Source organism: Gadus chalcogrammus, chromosome 1, assembly GCF_026213295.1.
Source record: "Gadus chalcogrammus isolate NIFS_2021 chromosome 1, NIFS_Gcha_1.0, whole genome shotgun sequence".
NCBI classification, from domain to species: Eukaryota; Metazoa; Chordata; class Actinopteri; order Gadiformes; family Gadidae; genus Gadus; species Gadus chalcogrammus.
In genome coordinates, this window is record NC_079412.1 from 4,505,579 (window position 1) to 4,521,459 (window position 15,881).

General features: G+C 41.2%; 1 protein-coding gene across 1 annotated transcript in view; it reads left to right on the forward strand.

Moving 5' to 3' along the window:
- The first annotated feature begins 10,737 nt into the window (after window positions 1-10,737).
- klhdc8a (kelch domain containing 8A) overlaps window positions 10,738-15,881 on the forward strand; it is a 54,203-nt gene continuing 49,059 nt past the window's right edge. Inside the window, exon 1 of the mRNA XM_056612389.1 lies at window positions 10,738-10,950. The gene's annotated coding sequence lies outside the window, so the exon portion shown is untranslated. The remainder of the gene's footprint in view (window positions 10,951-15,881) is intronic.

The window sequence follows — 15,881 nt, forward strand, 5'->3', positions numbered from 1 at the left end:
GAAACAGTGTTTGGTTGGATAGGGAATGGAGTGTGTGTGTGTGTGGGGGGGGGTGGGGAGGGGGGAGGCTGATGAGAGAATAGAAACTCATGGAGGGAGAGAAAGGGGGGGAGCTATGGGGAGCAGCGATGAGATAAAAAGTGACGGAGAGAAGAGGGACGTGACAGGAAGCCACCCGTATATAAGACCCTGATAACTCTGTCAGCTTTAGTTAGCCTGCAGCAACCCCAGCCTGATTCTGTGTCTGTGTGTGTTTGCGGCGATTAAGAATTCCTCCAGACATCCTTGAGAGATAGAAATCTGTTGTGTATTCGCAAATGATGGAAAGAATGCATGCGTTTGCGTGCTTGTGCGTGCGTGTGCGTCTGCATGCATGCGTTCATACGTCTGTGTGTGTGTGTGTGTGTGTGTGTGTGTGTGTGTGTGTGTGTGTGTGTGTGTGTGTGTGTGTGTGTGTGTGTGTGTGTGTGTGTGTGTGTGTGTGTGTGTGTGTGCAGGGCAGGGGAGGAACACACATCCTCCCACAATTACACTGACACTGATATTGCTCATCAGTGAGAGCGCTGCGCAGTGTGTCGACATGTTTCAAGTCACTCACTCCGACGGAGCGTCAAGGCTGAGGATCAGAGAGCTGCACTTCTGCCATCTCCATGTAGGTGTGTTTTTACAACTCCTTCCGTCTTTTTACCTTTCCCCCGTAAAATGCACAGAGAAAAATATATAGAATACGCAGCCAGAACATTCCCTGAGTGCACGAATGCACTATATAGCCTATATATTTATGGAAACATTCAAATTAATGGCAATATGTCATGTTGATGTGTAGAAATAGTTGTCCATCGGTGTGTTTCCCAGACAGACATATTGCGGTTGAGAAGAAGAAAACCGTTAATTGTTACTTGTAGAACAGCGACATCATATGGCAGGAAGATGAACTGCAGTTAGATAATATCCATCTTTCTTGGAGGTGTGTGTGAGCACTAGAGACCCCTCTAGGGGATGATTCACAGCTGCTGCTGCTGTGGGAATGGTTATCAGCCGTCTGGATGGATTGTCTGTGTTCTCTGATATTTTCGCCATGTGTCGCAGTCCTTCTCCACAGAGAAATCACAACCGCCGTCACAGGCTGACATTCCTCAAAGAATAGCGACAGGGACATCTTGGGACAGGACATTTCTCATTTTCTCTCTGAGATATTGTCAGAGAAACCCATTGAAATCAGTCGTGGTGCAATTGCGTCTTATGTCAATTGAAATGCAAACTAGTGTCACCCTTTACAGATAGAATACAATTCTGTTTTAATTTTTGAAAAAATATTTTGGTGTTCATCCATGATGTCGTCAGGAAAGGGTATCCTGGATTCCATACCATGTCATTCACTTTGTCATCGTGCATATCTCTTAGCAATCCTCAATATCACATCATGGGTTAATGAATGGTAGCACACGGCATGAACAAAAGGATGATCATGGCATAAAGGAGCTTTCGCTGTTCACCAGTTCTGACGCAAGAACCCATTCCAAAATCTGGGCTTCGCATTTTTGCCGCTTCAAAAGATTGATGAAAAAAAAGAAATCTGCAGAAACACAACACAAGGAAGCATCTTTATTTCCCCCGTTGAGGGAGCACACATCTGTGTGCCTTAAAACACACATTTCCTCCTATTGGCTGCTCGTTAACCACAAAAACACATGTACTGAGAGAACCTCCATGCGTCGCGCTTGGAGTTCAATGCATTGCGCTTTTTGTGACCGGCAATTCTCTCGTCTGCCCTGATTCCAACTCTTATATATCCCCAATTACTTGAGATGTACATACTCATGAACTCATGAAGATATTTCTTCACCCAATCAGAACCCGGCACCCATTTATGCACTTGAGTTGGTGAAATACAAACATGAGCACATCGGCGCAGACCACTAGAGTGGGGGTAAGACCCCTCAGCCATGTTATTCGGGACTGATTAAGTCATTTGACTGCAGGTGCGGTACTCAATAAGGGTAATTACCACCTAAACCAATCAATAGGTGGCAAGAAAATGCAAAAAATAAAAAAGTGAGTGTGTTCGAGCTGTGATCTTAGAACCAGATCCACGTATGGGTCGGGCAGTGGAAACAGAGGTCAGAGGAGCTGCAGTGCAGATCTACTTTTTGGAGAGGCCTGTTCTGTTAATGTGTGGTCCGGGTTAATTTAACACCCAGGCCAGTCGTGAGCTGGCCTTGTTAAAGCTGAACCCCATGGCCCAGAGCAGAGTGCACACTTCCCCTCTCCCTCCACCCTCCCAATCATTCGCCACCCAGGCGTATTGATTTGACTGCGCTTAGCTCACACCTCTTCGGACTCGTTAACTGAAAATGGACTCACACGGTCACGTGTCAGGTGAGGTTGGACCATCGGGAGACAACGCTCAACGCGTGATGCTTCTGAATCAAGGCTTGGATCAGGCCGAGACCAGTAGCAAAAGAAGAGGGTCGATTTGTGGCGAGGAAAGTACTACATGGCCCGTTTGCTCTTCTTGCACTTCTGGGCGCCGGGACCTGCATTCCTCGAGTCTAGAGGCATTAGCTATGGCTACTGCTCTGGAAAGACTGAACCTGACCCACTTAATGACAATGAACAGTGACTGCAGTCAGGGAATAGATGAGGCAACCTTAAATACCAGGGTTCCTTCAGATAGCCAGGAGGATTGATTCCTGGCTGCAATTGTGATTCAGGATTCAGTGTTTCTCTTGTTGGAGACGTCTACAATGAAACTCTCCCCTTTCATTACTCCGTAATTAAGGTGGAAGTTTTTTACATCCTTTCAATTGTATCTACAGCACCTTAAATGATTATTAAATGTATTAATATTTATACAGTTGAGGACATCCGGTTATCTAACACTGATATAATACTCTACAGTACTCTAATAAGTCTTACAGTGTTGCTTTGATAGCAGATACAAAATTTAGTTCAGCAGATCTACCTCGGCACTGATACAAGGGTCAGAGTTCCCATAAGGGGCATTCTACTTACGCTCTCTGTATTTCGCCTCATGCCCTTCTGAAATGGGTGGATTCAACTAGATTTTCAAATTATGCCTCAAAAAGGGGAGGTTACAGATCTCTTAAGCCCTTTAACGAAGGACTTCTGATCATCTTTTAATCTTCATCGTTTGTTTTTACAAATCGTATCAAAGCCACACCTTTTAACTCAACGCAAAAACATCAAACCTTGTTTCTTAATTTCAATTGCACGTTTGTTTGATTCCAGTATAAAAACAAAAGGTCAGTTATCTCTTTCATATTTCCGCCTGGCACCTCAACACCTACATGGACTACTGTACATTCACATTTCCCTTCTGCAGCCATCCTGACTTCACACTTCAGTTCAAAGAGCTCCTTTGAAACACACCGAAAAAAATGAAACACATCCCTTACTGTCCCTTTCCATCGCAAATTACCATACAAAAGGATTCCCGCCTGCGCATGCTATGACGGAGCAGTCTTCTTTCATAGGCAGGGGACAGACCCGGGCTGGAGTGCTGCTGAATTTCCAGCTCAGCTGCGTGTCTGTGATCAAAGTGGATAAAGGCAGACAGATAGCAAGCAGCCGCCAAAAGACAGGCTATGCCTAGGGTGGTTTGACTGTCGCTATTTTGGATGTAATGCCTTGCACTCTTTCTTCCATGCACCAGCTGGCAGCCAGTACTTTGCAGACTCGTCTAAAAGGGATTCAACTCAGCACCAGAGGGAAAGGGGCAACCGTGAAGACACCTTACACTCACACTCGGCTTCCTTTCCTAAAGTCATTGTAGTGATTGTGCTCACCCTTCCTTAATATCCAGATGCTTCTTGATTGGGATCTTACCAAATGTCCATATACATAGTAAGCTAGAGAAGCAGCTAAAGCGTTCATAGCTTTGGATAAAAACACATCAGTGTATGCTACAGAGGGAAATGCTGAGATTGCAACATGGGCATACGTCTCATACATCTGCCCATTATGCAAGTGCATTAAGCCAGTGACCAGCAATATTGAAAATCATGAGCAAGCCACTTGCAAATAGACTACAATAGCTTTTCTATAGTGAAGAATGTACCATTAGGAACATTGTGATTAAATGTGAAACTGGTAACATGACATTATCTTTACTTACCTTATTGATAAATGAAAACTACAATAGAGGTGATTAGTCTGTTCATAACATTGTGATTCAATAAAAAAAGGATAACCAAACAGAAAGATTGGATGATGCATGACCTTTGATCATTTGTTTTGGAATATGATTGTATGATATTCCTTGCACAATTGAAAACAGTAATAGAAAAATATTTTATTATATAGCACTGGCTAACAACAATTACATTGCATAAAAAAACTGTAAAACAAAATAATAAAGTGTTCTTATTTTAGTACAAACGACGAACCGTAATGACTATTAAGTAAGTAACATAGCAGGCCATGTGTAGGAAGCTGATGGTTCTGCTCCTCAACAGCCAACGCTGATCCTCAAGTCCACACAACTCCTTTCCTCCTGCTCAACGGCTAACTGCTACAACTCGTCTCCTTGAAGATATATTGAAATAGCAATCTGAAGCAAGACGATATGCGGCTTCTAGACCCGAGCAGTGTCGTGCTTCTGGGTCATAATCGAAGAGATTTATTTTGGAATTTTACTGTTACAACTAATAAATTCTTGTAATTGCTGAGAATGTGCTTAATATCGTAACTTTCCCTTACTTTCTATGAATACCCCAAACGTTCAAAAAAATTTACCGTTGCAACAGCTACTTTGCAAGTCGGGAAAGCCGTGGGAAAGTGCTAGAAAGCCTAACAGATGTGGACACCGAAACGGTTTGGTTACTGTGCCTGTGCTACTTGGGATAGGATAATATATTGGAGTATGGTATGGTTGGCCCGATAAAGTAAACAATAGCCTTTACTTTACGCTTGTTTTTAAAAATATAGATCTAACTTAATTACACTGATCTAGGCCACGGTAAAACTACCTTGGAATTCACAGTAACTAACTGGCAGCAAATGACAACTTACTGTAAAAAATAATCACAGTATTATAACTGTCAAATAAAACAAAATAACTTTGTACACAGTAATATCCAAGTAAAGTATTTTTCATTAAAATACTAGTGTGGTAACTGTAAAAGAGGATGAGTATATTACCTTAGCAGCCTGTTATAATTAGAAGGGCAGAGCTGGAGGAGCATATATTACCTTACCAGCCTGTTATTAGTAGGCAGAGCTAATATAGAAGAATACATTACCTTAGCAGCCTGTTATTATTAGTAGGTAGAGCTGATATAGAGGAGTATATTACCTTAGCAGCCTGTTATTGTTAGCAGGTAGAGCTGATATAGAGTATATTACCTAAGCAGCCTGTTATTAGTTGGTAAAGCTGATATAGAGGAGTATATTACCTTAGTAGCCTGTTATTAGTAGGCAGAGCTGGAGGAGTATATTACCTTAGCAGCCCGTTATTATTAGAACTGACATAGAGGAGTATATTACCTTAGCAGCCTGTTATTATTCGTAGGTAGAGCTGGTATAGAGGATTGTATTACCTTAGCTAGCAGCCTGTTATTATTAGTAGATAGAGTTGATATAGAGGAGTATATTACTTTAGCAGCCTGCTATATTAGAGCTGGAGGAGTATATTAACTTAACGTAATTACGGCGCAACACTTTTTTTTTACTGAATGAACCGAACAATAACTTACATGCCCCGAACCGTAACTACACTGTAACATACTGACTGTAAAATGTAGAGTAAGTTTCTGCTGATTAAATTTGCCTGCAAAATCCTGTAGAAATAGTCACAGTATCAAGCTGTACATAAATATAATAATAAAATAATAAAAAATACTAGGTAACATGTATTTAGATTTTGTGCCTATAATGCATTGCAGAATTCAAAGAAATACAAGTATAGGTTGTACAATTATAAAACAATAAGTTACTGTATAATCTTACCATAGAATACTACAGCCAATTGTTACAGTGTAGTGATATAGTTCCGATATTTTAACTTGAACCGTTCCATCCCTAGCATATAACAGTTGGCATATTTTCTGGAATTTCGACAAAGCATCTGCATCCGTAACAGTTCTATAAAACATATTTAAAGGGACACTGTGTAAAATGTACTCCCATCTAGTGGTACAATTGTATATTGCATTCAAACTAATAGTGCTCACTTGTTCAAAAACTACGGTGGGCAGTATGTGCCAAGAAGCTGTGTCATGACATCCAATACTACCTCATCGAGTCATTCGAGTGATGATGAGGTTCGCTATTGCAAACAAATTTCAAACTGCATTGAATCATTAGTGTAAGCCATTGATGCATGAGTAATTATTCCTCGAGCAAGATAGTGAATTATTTCAGTCATTATTCACGCTGGCTCAGAGTGAAAACGCGTTTGTATTTCCTGTACCACGTAGTGCTTTTTGACCCTCTCGGCAGTTCATAGACCGGAAGAACATGGAAGCCTCCATGAAGCTTACCCGTCCTATGTAACTACACATTAATTATTCTTCGCTCAGGAGGATATGTGAGATTTCTGGCGGAGATAATTTTACACCAATGAGGACTTATTTATGAATGAAAACGTTGATTTGAGGAAATAAATGACTTAAAATATTACACAGTATCCCTTTAAGGCAAGGCAAGGCAACTTTATTTATATAGTACTTTTCATACACAAGGCAGACTCTTAGTGCTTCAAATATAAACATTGTCATGTAATAAAATTAAATCATAGATAAGTAAAAGAAAACATGCAAAAAATGAGTACAAAAGATAAAAAATAAAGGAAAAGTTTAAAAAGCATTTTAGAAAGTGCAATGTGTTTAAGATCAGATCAACAGTCTCTCCGGTAACCACGTCGGGACTCCAACCTGACTGAAAGGAACTTGGTCCTTTCTCTGGGACTCCAACCCGGCTTTTTAAACTTTTCCTTTATTTTTGATCTTTTGTACTCATTTTTTGCATGTTTTCTTTTACTTATCTATGATTTAATTGTATTATATGACAATGTTTATATTTGAAGCACTAAGAGTCTCCCTTGTGTATGAAAAGTACTATATAAATAAAGTTGCCTTCCCTTCAAAGTTCTTGTATCAGATCAACAGTCTCTCTGGTATAGATCATTTATCTCTCTGATATCCACGTCGGGACTCCAACCCGACCCAAAGGAACTTGGTCCTTTCTCTGGTACTCCAATCCAGATTCTGTGACTTCAACCCGGATTCTAGGACTGTAACCCGGACAGAACTCGGGTCTCAAAACCTTATCCTTTCAACTGTCTCCCTAGTATCAGATCATGTATATCTCTAGTAAAAATATAAAATAAAGGCAAAGTTAAAAAAAGGATTTTATTAATTAAATAGAAAATAAAGACAAGGTTAAAAAAAAGCATTTTAGATTTAAGACTTTGTAGAAAGCTAAAGCAAACATAAAAGTCTTCAGTCTTGTTTTAAAAGTGGTCAGAGTTGGGGCAAGTCTTAATTCCTCAGGGAGTTTATTCCAGCTATTGTTGCTTAGTAACTAAATCCTGCTTTCCCATGTTTCGTGTCTATATTTAACAGATTGGTCTCAGATGATCTTAGTGGTCTAGATTGCTTATGTAGTGGAAGCATGTCAGTTAAATATTTTGGCCCTAAACCATGTAGGGATATATAGGTTAGCAACATGATTTTAAAATCAATTCTCTGACCTACAGGGAGCCAATGTAACGATTTTAAAATTGGTGTAATATGTTCAAATTCTTCGGTCTTTGTTAGAACTCTAGCAGCAGCATTCTGAATAAGCTGTAGTTGCCTTAGAGTTTTTTCAGTTTTTTTGAGTTACCTGACTGTATTTACTGTTTCCACCTAATTGTATTTATCTTCAAAAGACCACTTTTATTGAACAAGACTTTTACCTAGCATGACAAGCCTGGAGGGGATGGGACGGGAGAACTGGTCCTCGGTGTTGGCAGAGGTTGGAGTCGCTGAGGAGAAGAATTATATTAACAAAGGCTTAGAAAAATACTCCAAGCAATTAGTCTGTAACTTATATTATATATTATTATAAACTATGGTTTAAGGGTAATTTTATTCTTCTCCAGCCTGGTCTCAAAATTATCATCTGTCAATAATATGCAGGCCAACATGCAGTACATAAAAACATGAATGCATATTTTAGGGCTCCTGGTTAGAGTGCAGACGAATGCCAATGTTTAATACTAACCTATATGATTAAAGGGTAGAGAGCATTTATAACAGAAAGAATACAGTTAGATTGCAATTGTTAATTTTCGCAATTGATCAGCCTTTTATTGCAGTCCATTCTGATAAACCCAGAATGTGAGGTGAAATACTGCCCTCTTACCAGGGCCAATGCACACAAGTACTCTTTTTAAGAGGAGTTCTCGAGAAAAAAGGGCATCCTCTGCCTCTTAAAGAAGCGTCATTGTGACACATAACCTGGACAACACCTGACCACTGTTTCTAGTGTCTCTCGATCTAGTTGTGGTAGCGCAGTCTGTATGGCATTCTCAATGCCATACATTGAGAATGGGGAGCTAGCTTGCCCCCTTAAGTGGCTGAGTTAGGCTAAACCATAAACATGCATTAAGTTTCCAACCAAATAAAGCTACATGCACACTACTGAACCACATAAACATAGGCCCCTATTCCAACAAAAATATTTAACAAATTAGTTTTAAGAGATCATAAGTTCTAAGAACGTATGGATATTGACAAATTATAAACAAACAGATTAAAACGCCTGGCTGGGGCATGATTTAATAAGCCTTGAACTGTTTTATTTTATTTATTTCATATTATTATTTGTTCCATATATAAACTATACTCTAGCGTATGGATTTTGTGTTGAAAATGTTGGTAGTTTGAGTTTGAGAAAAAGTCAAAAGGACATTTTGCAACCTAACATTTTTACATCCTAAACGTACCTATTCATCACGATTTTATTGAAAAGGCATTCGACACGCCTTGCGTTCAGCAAAGTCATTGACAATGTGCGTGATGTCAAGCTTCCTTGCTCGTTGACTCTCAATTGACGATCTGGCAAATGATTGGCCAGATCGTCAATTGAAAGTCAACAAGCAGCCTACTATGGTTCCCATTATGCATTCAGGTATCATATCATGAATTTATTTGATTAGATACAAAAAGCAACAACATCGATTTACAAAAATAATCAACTAATATATTATGTTTCAAGATTGTTTTAGGGATTTCATCTGAATTAATTTCTTTCCTCAAATTTGACTCCTGCCCTGATAAAACAGTATACCTAAAATCACGGGTACATAACTTGCATGTCGGCTTCTTCTTTAAATTCAAAGTAAGTTATTCCTCACGGTTTGAGCAATCTACACAAATTATCAAACACTTGCTAGTTTTTGTTGGGGGCCCGTTTAGCATGGAAGGGGCCCCATGTGATGCGGTGACTGCCCCGCCCATAGCTCTGCCCCTGACTGACATACACTTACTGCAGTACAAAACATCTTAGTTTGCAGATTCAAGATTTAAACATGAAGTTAATATTAATTCAACACTTAAATCGTGCTTATTTATCTTACTAACCTGTATTCTGAATGTAACCGAATATGGCAAACATTGTTAGTGTTGCCAATGACTGATGATAATTATTTCACTGACATTATATAGAAACCAAGATTTCAAGGGCAAAGCGCTTCCGGAAAAAAGGATCTTGGAGCAACCATGTGGTCTTTATCTAAAATGCATATTACATACAGAATTATAGTTGAAATCTTGTTTTACATCAGCTGTTATTCTACGTTCGACTGCATTTCGGGCTTCTCACATCTTTGGTACTGGTTGTTTGTAGTTTAATTATAGATGTACAGAATCATGTCTTACTCCAAACAGACGAAAGAACACATCGGTGTATGTGTGTGTGTGCGTTTGTGTGTTTGTGTGTGTGTGTGTGTGTGTGTGTGTGTGTGTGTGTGTGTGTGTGTGTGTGTGTGTGTGTGTGTGTGTGGGTGTGTGTGTGTGTGTGTGTGTGTGTGTTTGTGTTTAACACAACAAAGGGCAAAGAAAATGATGCTCCCATAATCAGGCTAGGTCTCAAGGGGCCAACATAAGAGCTGGGCTCTATAAAGTGCTCACCGTCTTTACAAACTATCTGCCCTTTTTCAAGATCATATAGGTCTATTGAAGCATGATAAAATACATTTAAAATACATATATATATAAAATATATACTTTTTTGTACCCTTTGAGAGATGAATTGAAAATAGTGTGACCATCATGTAAATATCATATATTGTTCACCCCTTCAAGCAATATTGGTGAATTTCTAGGTTAATTCAAATCGTTTGGTATCAGAAAACTGTTGCTCGATGGGTTCCTGGATAAATTAATGAAATATACGGCAATTTTATAATTTTATAATACCTATATAATTATCCAATTTATCCACATAGCCTAGTTAGCCTACTAATTTGTCTATTTTCCCCAAACTACGACACATCACATGAGAATTAACATGCTGCTTTCTGTGTTTAATCTAATACATTGTAAAATAATAGTTGATTTTATAAAGTGTGTCAGGCAAGTGGCTGTCTCCACCGCCGAAACCACGCACCGTCCGCGACCCACCTTTTTTTTACCATTTTCCCAGCGCGCTCTTATCAAATGTAAGGCTGAAATCAGGGGAAGTGAATGAATATTTCGAAATTGACCCACATACTGACGAAGACGGGGCCATTATTCTCTGTCGTCCATTCTTCCATCGGTTCCTCCGATGCACGGAGCAGATTAACGCCAAGCAGCCGGTGTGGAGCGTGGGGAGTGTTGACTTCACGCGCCGGGGAGACTCCGGGCTGGAGCCACGTTGCTACGCTACAGTTCTCCTCTCTCTCCTCCTCCATATCTGCTTCAGCCGACTGTCAAGAAGCATCCGCGAAGGCGCCGTGAAGTAAGTAGCCTAATCAAACGTAAAATCAAATGGCTCTTCCCGTAAGCTGTAATATGTTGACGTGTGCGTTTCATTGTGAGCCTGTGCGGCGGGTAGGATGGTCCCTGCCACGGACAGCTTGGGATGCGATCCAGTTCACAGGGCAGTGAACAAGCCGTTTCAAACAGACGATGATTATTTCTGAAATCTTAATTTAGTAGGCTATCCATCGGATTTCATTCCCATGTTCTTCCCCAGATATATGATTGTTTTTTGGGTTTTTTCTTTATCTAATAATTTATAAAAGCAACTATATCAGCCTTTCCTTAAGCAAAACTTTCAAACTGAGATTGTAGATGTGAAACAATGTTGTTCACCATGTGTGCAGATCTCTAGGAAATTAGGTGAATTTCAAGGCTGGATTTGAAAGGTCATTTTATTTATTTATTATGCTGCTCGTCAGCCTATTTTCTGTCTGTATGTCTGACTCTACTCTGTTGTGTTTACGGGCCAGTCCTGACAAGAGAGAGCCAGCCTGTCAATATCTCTTCAAAGGCTGTATGTTCCACACTCTTTCCAGTCTTTCTTTCCTCCTCTCCCTCCTCCTCCTCCTCGTCCGTCTCCTCCTTCCCCTCCTCCTCACAACAACAACCCACTGTTTAGTTTTCGGACTACATGAGCAAATCCAGCTTGCAGGTTTTCAGGTTAAAGCACACTGCAAAACAATTATAAGATATAATATAGTTCGTGACCAGTAATTCTCTAGTTTGAGGGGAGCCAGCATTGGGTTTTATATTTGATGGGGAGCGATCCTAACATTTGGACAGAAGCTTTCTTGAGTTTTGTGAGCAGTATGTGAGCTTCATTATGCGCAACACAAGCATACTTATATTTCCTTTAGCGTAATTGAAAAGCAAGAGATATTCACCAAAACAGGGTATTTTCGAGTTGGTGTTGAGGCCCTTTTCAGAGCATAACTAGATAAACTTAAACTCGTCCAAAAGCGACTTTCAAATAGCAAAGCAGATCCACACAGACACTCACACGTACCCCATGCCACACACACACGCCTTGGGGAGCCCTGTCCAATTTGGCTGACAAAGCTAAGTCTCTCTCTCTCTCTCTCTCTCTCTCTCTCTCTCTCTCTCTCTCTCTCTCTCGCTCTCTCTCTCTCTCGCTCTCTCGGACTCCCCTGCTATCAAGCAGTTCTGTTCCTCTATATCTCTGCCACTCTCTGAGTAATTACTTATAAGGCTAGAGGGATTAGCGGGGTCTTTGACAGCCCTCTGTTAATATAGCCTTTGCCTTAACTCTACCGCCCCCCCCCCCCCCCCAAAGTCCCATGCAGATCTGTCTCTCACAACACTGTCATAATTAAAGTTGGCCCCCTTTTCTTGATTTTTACACCAGCCCCCCCCCCCCCCCGACACACACACAACCATAAAATCCATTAACCCTGTTTTCTTCGAAGCCTCCTCATTACCTTGCTCTTTCTCGCTCTCTCTCTCTCTCTCTCTCTCTCTCTCTCTCTCTCTCTCTCTCTCTCTCTCTCTCTCTCTCTCTCTCTCTCTCTCTCTCTCTCCTTATATTTTAGCATCTTCATTCCTGCTTCTGCTCTCGGTCCTGTCCTACATACTCCCTTCTCTCCAGGCCCCTCTCTGTCTCTCTCTCTCTCTCTCTCTTCCCTCCCCTTCCCCCCATGGTGGGCTGTATGGAGGCTGTCAACCAGGATCTATTCACTCTGCACCTCAGTGAAAGGATGCAGATCTTGCACACTGCAAATATTCAAGTGTCTGTGTGTGTGTGTGTGAATATAAAGGCGTGGGTCGGGGACAGTCAGATCTAACACACTACAGTAGTGATTCAATATGCATCGCCTTACGTAACAGAGCGTATTCTCCAATGTACGCACACACACCCGTATCGTGCACTGGAATGCACGCACACACACCCGTATCGTGCACTGAAATGCACGCACACACACCCGTATCGTGCACTGGAATGTACGCACACACACCCGTATCGTGCACTGGAATGTACGCACACACACCCGTATCGTGCACTGGAATGCACGCATACACGCGCCCTCCCTCCGTCCCTCTTTTAGCTCTGCAAATGTTTGCTCCTCGTACGAGTCTATTTCTGTATTGTCGTCATGGTTGCCGCGTCTAACGCCTGCTGAGGGGAGCCAAATGTTGTTATGGCCTACCGCTAGCCGATCCCTGGCCTCACCTGCCTCCGCTTCCGCTAGGTCGGGGTTTACCAGCGGGCTACTTGCGCGATCTGTTTGTAAAAACAATAATGATAATTTCCCTTTAACACACAGAGTCAGGGACATTTTAAACCATCACGCCCGTAAATACTTATTCAGCGCGGGCGGCCAGGCATCCAGGCAATTTTTATTTATTTCAGAAATGAAGATTAAGAAGAAATGCCATCTGTGCTGAAAAAATCCCCCACTGCCAGCAATCAGCCACAACTGATTTAGCAACCCACAGCTCCCTCATTAAAGCAGTCAGCAACCAGCGCTCCACGCCAGGTACATACTGGTGACTCACTTCATCATCAGGGGCCACAGAGGACCAGACAGCAGCTGTGGCCCCACAATTTGCCCTTCCTTAATCTTCTTTTAAATACAGAAAATATTTCAATTTTTTTTTAATCTTTTTGTAATCGTCTTGGTTGTCTTCCTATAGCACGTCCTTCTACAGCGTTCATTACTCATCTCCTGTTACTGCAGCCGCTTACACTCCAGGCCAGAACAGTCGAGGGGACGTGAGGCCCAGGAACATCAGGTCTTTGATCATATTAACAACGAAGAGCCGGCCGTCTCAGCTTGGTTAAATCCAGGAACGAGGCCGATGCGCCGTTCCACTCTGACGGCTGTGGAATCCCTGCTGAGAGGCTATCTTCCTAGCCAGGCGAGTCCCTCTACGCCTCACCGATCCAAGTACCCTCACTTCAACTTCAGCCGTGTTAGGCGACTTGTTCAGGCAGCACCATTGGCCGCCTTCGCTCCCCTTTACTGGCTAATCCAATTTGGGCCGTTGGGTTCTGTGGGAGCTAGGCTGCCAGGGTAAGCCCTCGGAGCCATGTCTAATCTATCTAGCTAACCGCCAACAGTACAGTTGTAACATCTGCTGCTGGGGCTTTGTGCTAAGCATGTTCCGCGGCTGAGCTGTGCATAGAAGAGTTTAGCTGAGTTGAGCTAGGCTAAGCTAGCTGTCACAGAGAGAGCAATGCAAGCGATGTACATGTTTGCTAGAAGAAGGCCAAATAATAAAGGAATTCTAATAGTAATATGGTAATTTTAACAAAAAAAGCGCTCTTGTTATCCCAATTTAGAGAGGCCTCAAAGTCTTCTGTCTACATGCTCTGATTTAACTTACAATTTCCAATATTTTTGGCAGTAAATGTTTAAATCCATACAAACACAAAAAGGATTTGGGATACAAGGATTAGGGATGCTACAGCAGTTTTTACTGGAATCTGTCTCTGGCAAAAGAAAACCAAAAATGGCATATGAAGGCTTTTAAACAAAATACTTACTACTGCTGTGACACATGGTCAACTTGGCACATTTCGAGTCTTAGATGAATAAAGTACACCTTCATCCATCTTGATACACTCTTTGAAACCAGGCTTTGGACCTTTGGAATCCTCATCATGGACAATTTGAGTAATGTGTGTATGAGTTACCATCTGGACACCTTTAGTGGAGGTTTGACAATATCACTGTCACGAGATAGAATACAACATTAACAGAGCTGCAGAATATTTCTGAAAACATATTTTGCGAGCAAAGGGTGTGTTTAAGCAAATTCATGGGTGTGGAGAAGTTCTTGTTCATTAGAAAGAAAATGGTCTCATCTGAATAGACTTGCTACATCAATGTCCTTGTTTGGGTCCTTGATGGCTCAAATGTCTTGAAATGCTGGTTCCCAAGGGGGAGCCAGCAGGTGAGCTTACATAACGAGAATGAGACAAAGCAATGAGCGAAATTCTCATGTGATTTGACTCCTGATATTTCTGCACATCGCGGAAATCTGCACATGGAAGAGATGCATTAGTGTGCCCACTTGTATGGGGGAATTCTGATGTGTATTTTGAGTACTTCGAGAGTGACATATTTTCTTGGACCAAAGGTATTCAGACACAATGCCTATTTTAAGGGTGCCTCACCTTCAGCATAGCATGTCACATGTCAGTTAGGAAGACTGTTCTGTCTCCGAATAGCCCATAAAGTGGCTCCAGCTCCAGACTACACATTAATGCTTAGACATCCTCTGGATTCCACAGAGAGCTGCTTTGTCTTGATATTCCAAGAGCACTAGAGACCTCAATAACATGTATAACAAATACAATATGAACCTTCAATAACATAAAGAACAAGAGCCCTATGAACCTCAATAACATGTAGAACAAAAACAGTAGGGCCCTTCAATAACATATAAAGCCAGAGCACTAGGGCCCTCCTTTAACATATAGAGCCAGACCACTAGGGCCCTCATAGGGTGTTTGTGTTTTTGTTACACAGGAGGTGCTGCTGGGTCTGGTGGACCCATTGCCTTTTAATTCAACATACTCAAACTTTTTTTTTTAAATACTCACCAGATGGTTACTTCATCCCAATTGCAAGTAATATAAACAACACATATGTTAAATTTGTTCACTTTACCTTTGTTAAATCACATTTATGAATAGAGGTGCCACTCGTTTTTGTTTCTTTTTGTATTAAAATGCAACAAAATAAGGAAATGCCTCATAAAACAGGCATAACTGGGAAATAATCAACATCATTAGAAATTGAAACATACTCAATAACATCTGTCTGAACAAGACATTAAAGCCTTTGAACACAGCCATTATACGTATATCAGACTATACCACACATGAGGGGCAGAGTCTCACTGTGTGTGTATTGCATATGTATTTTTTGCACTGGTTGCATG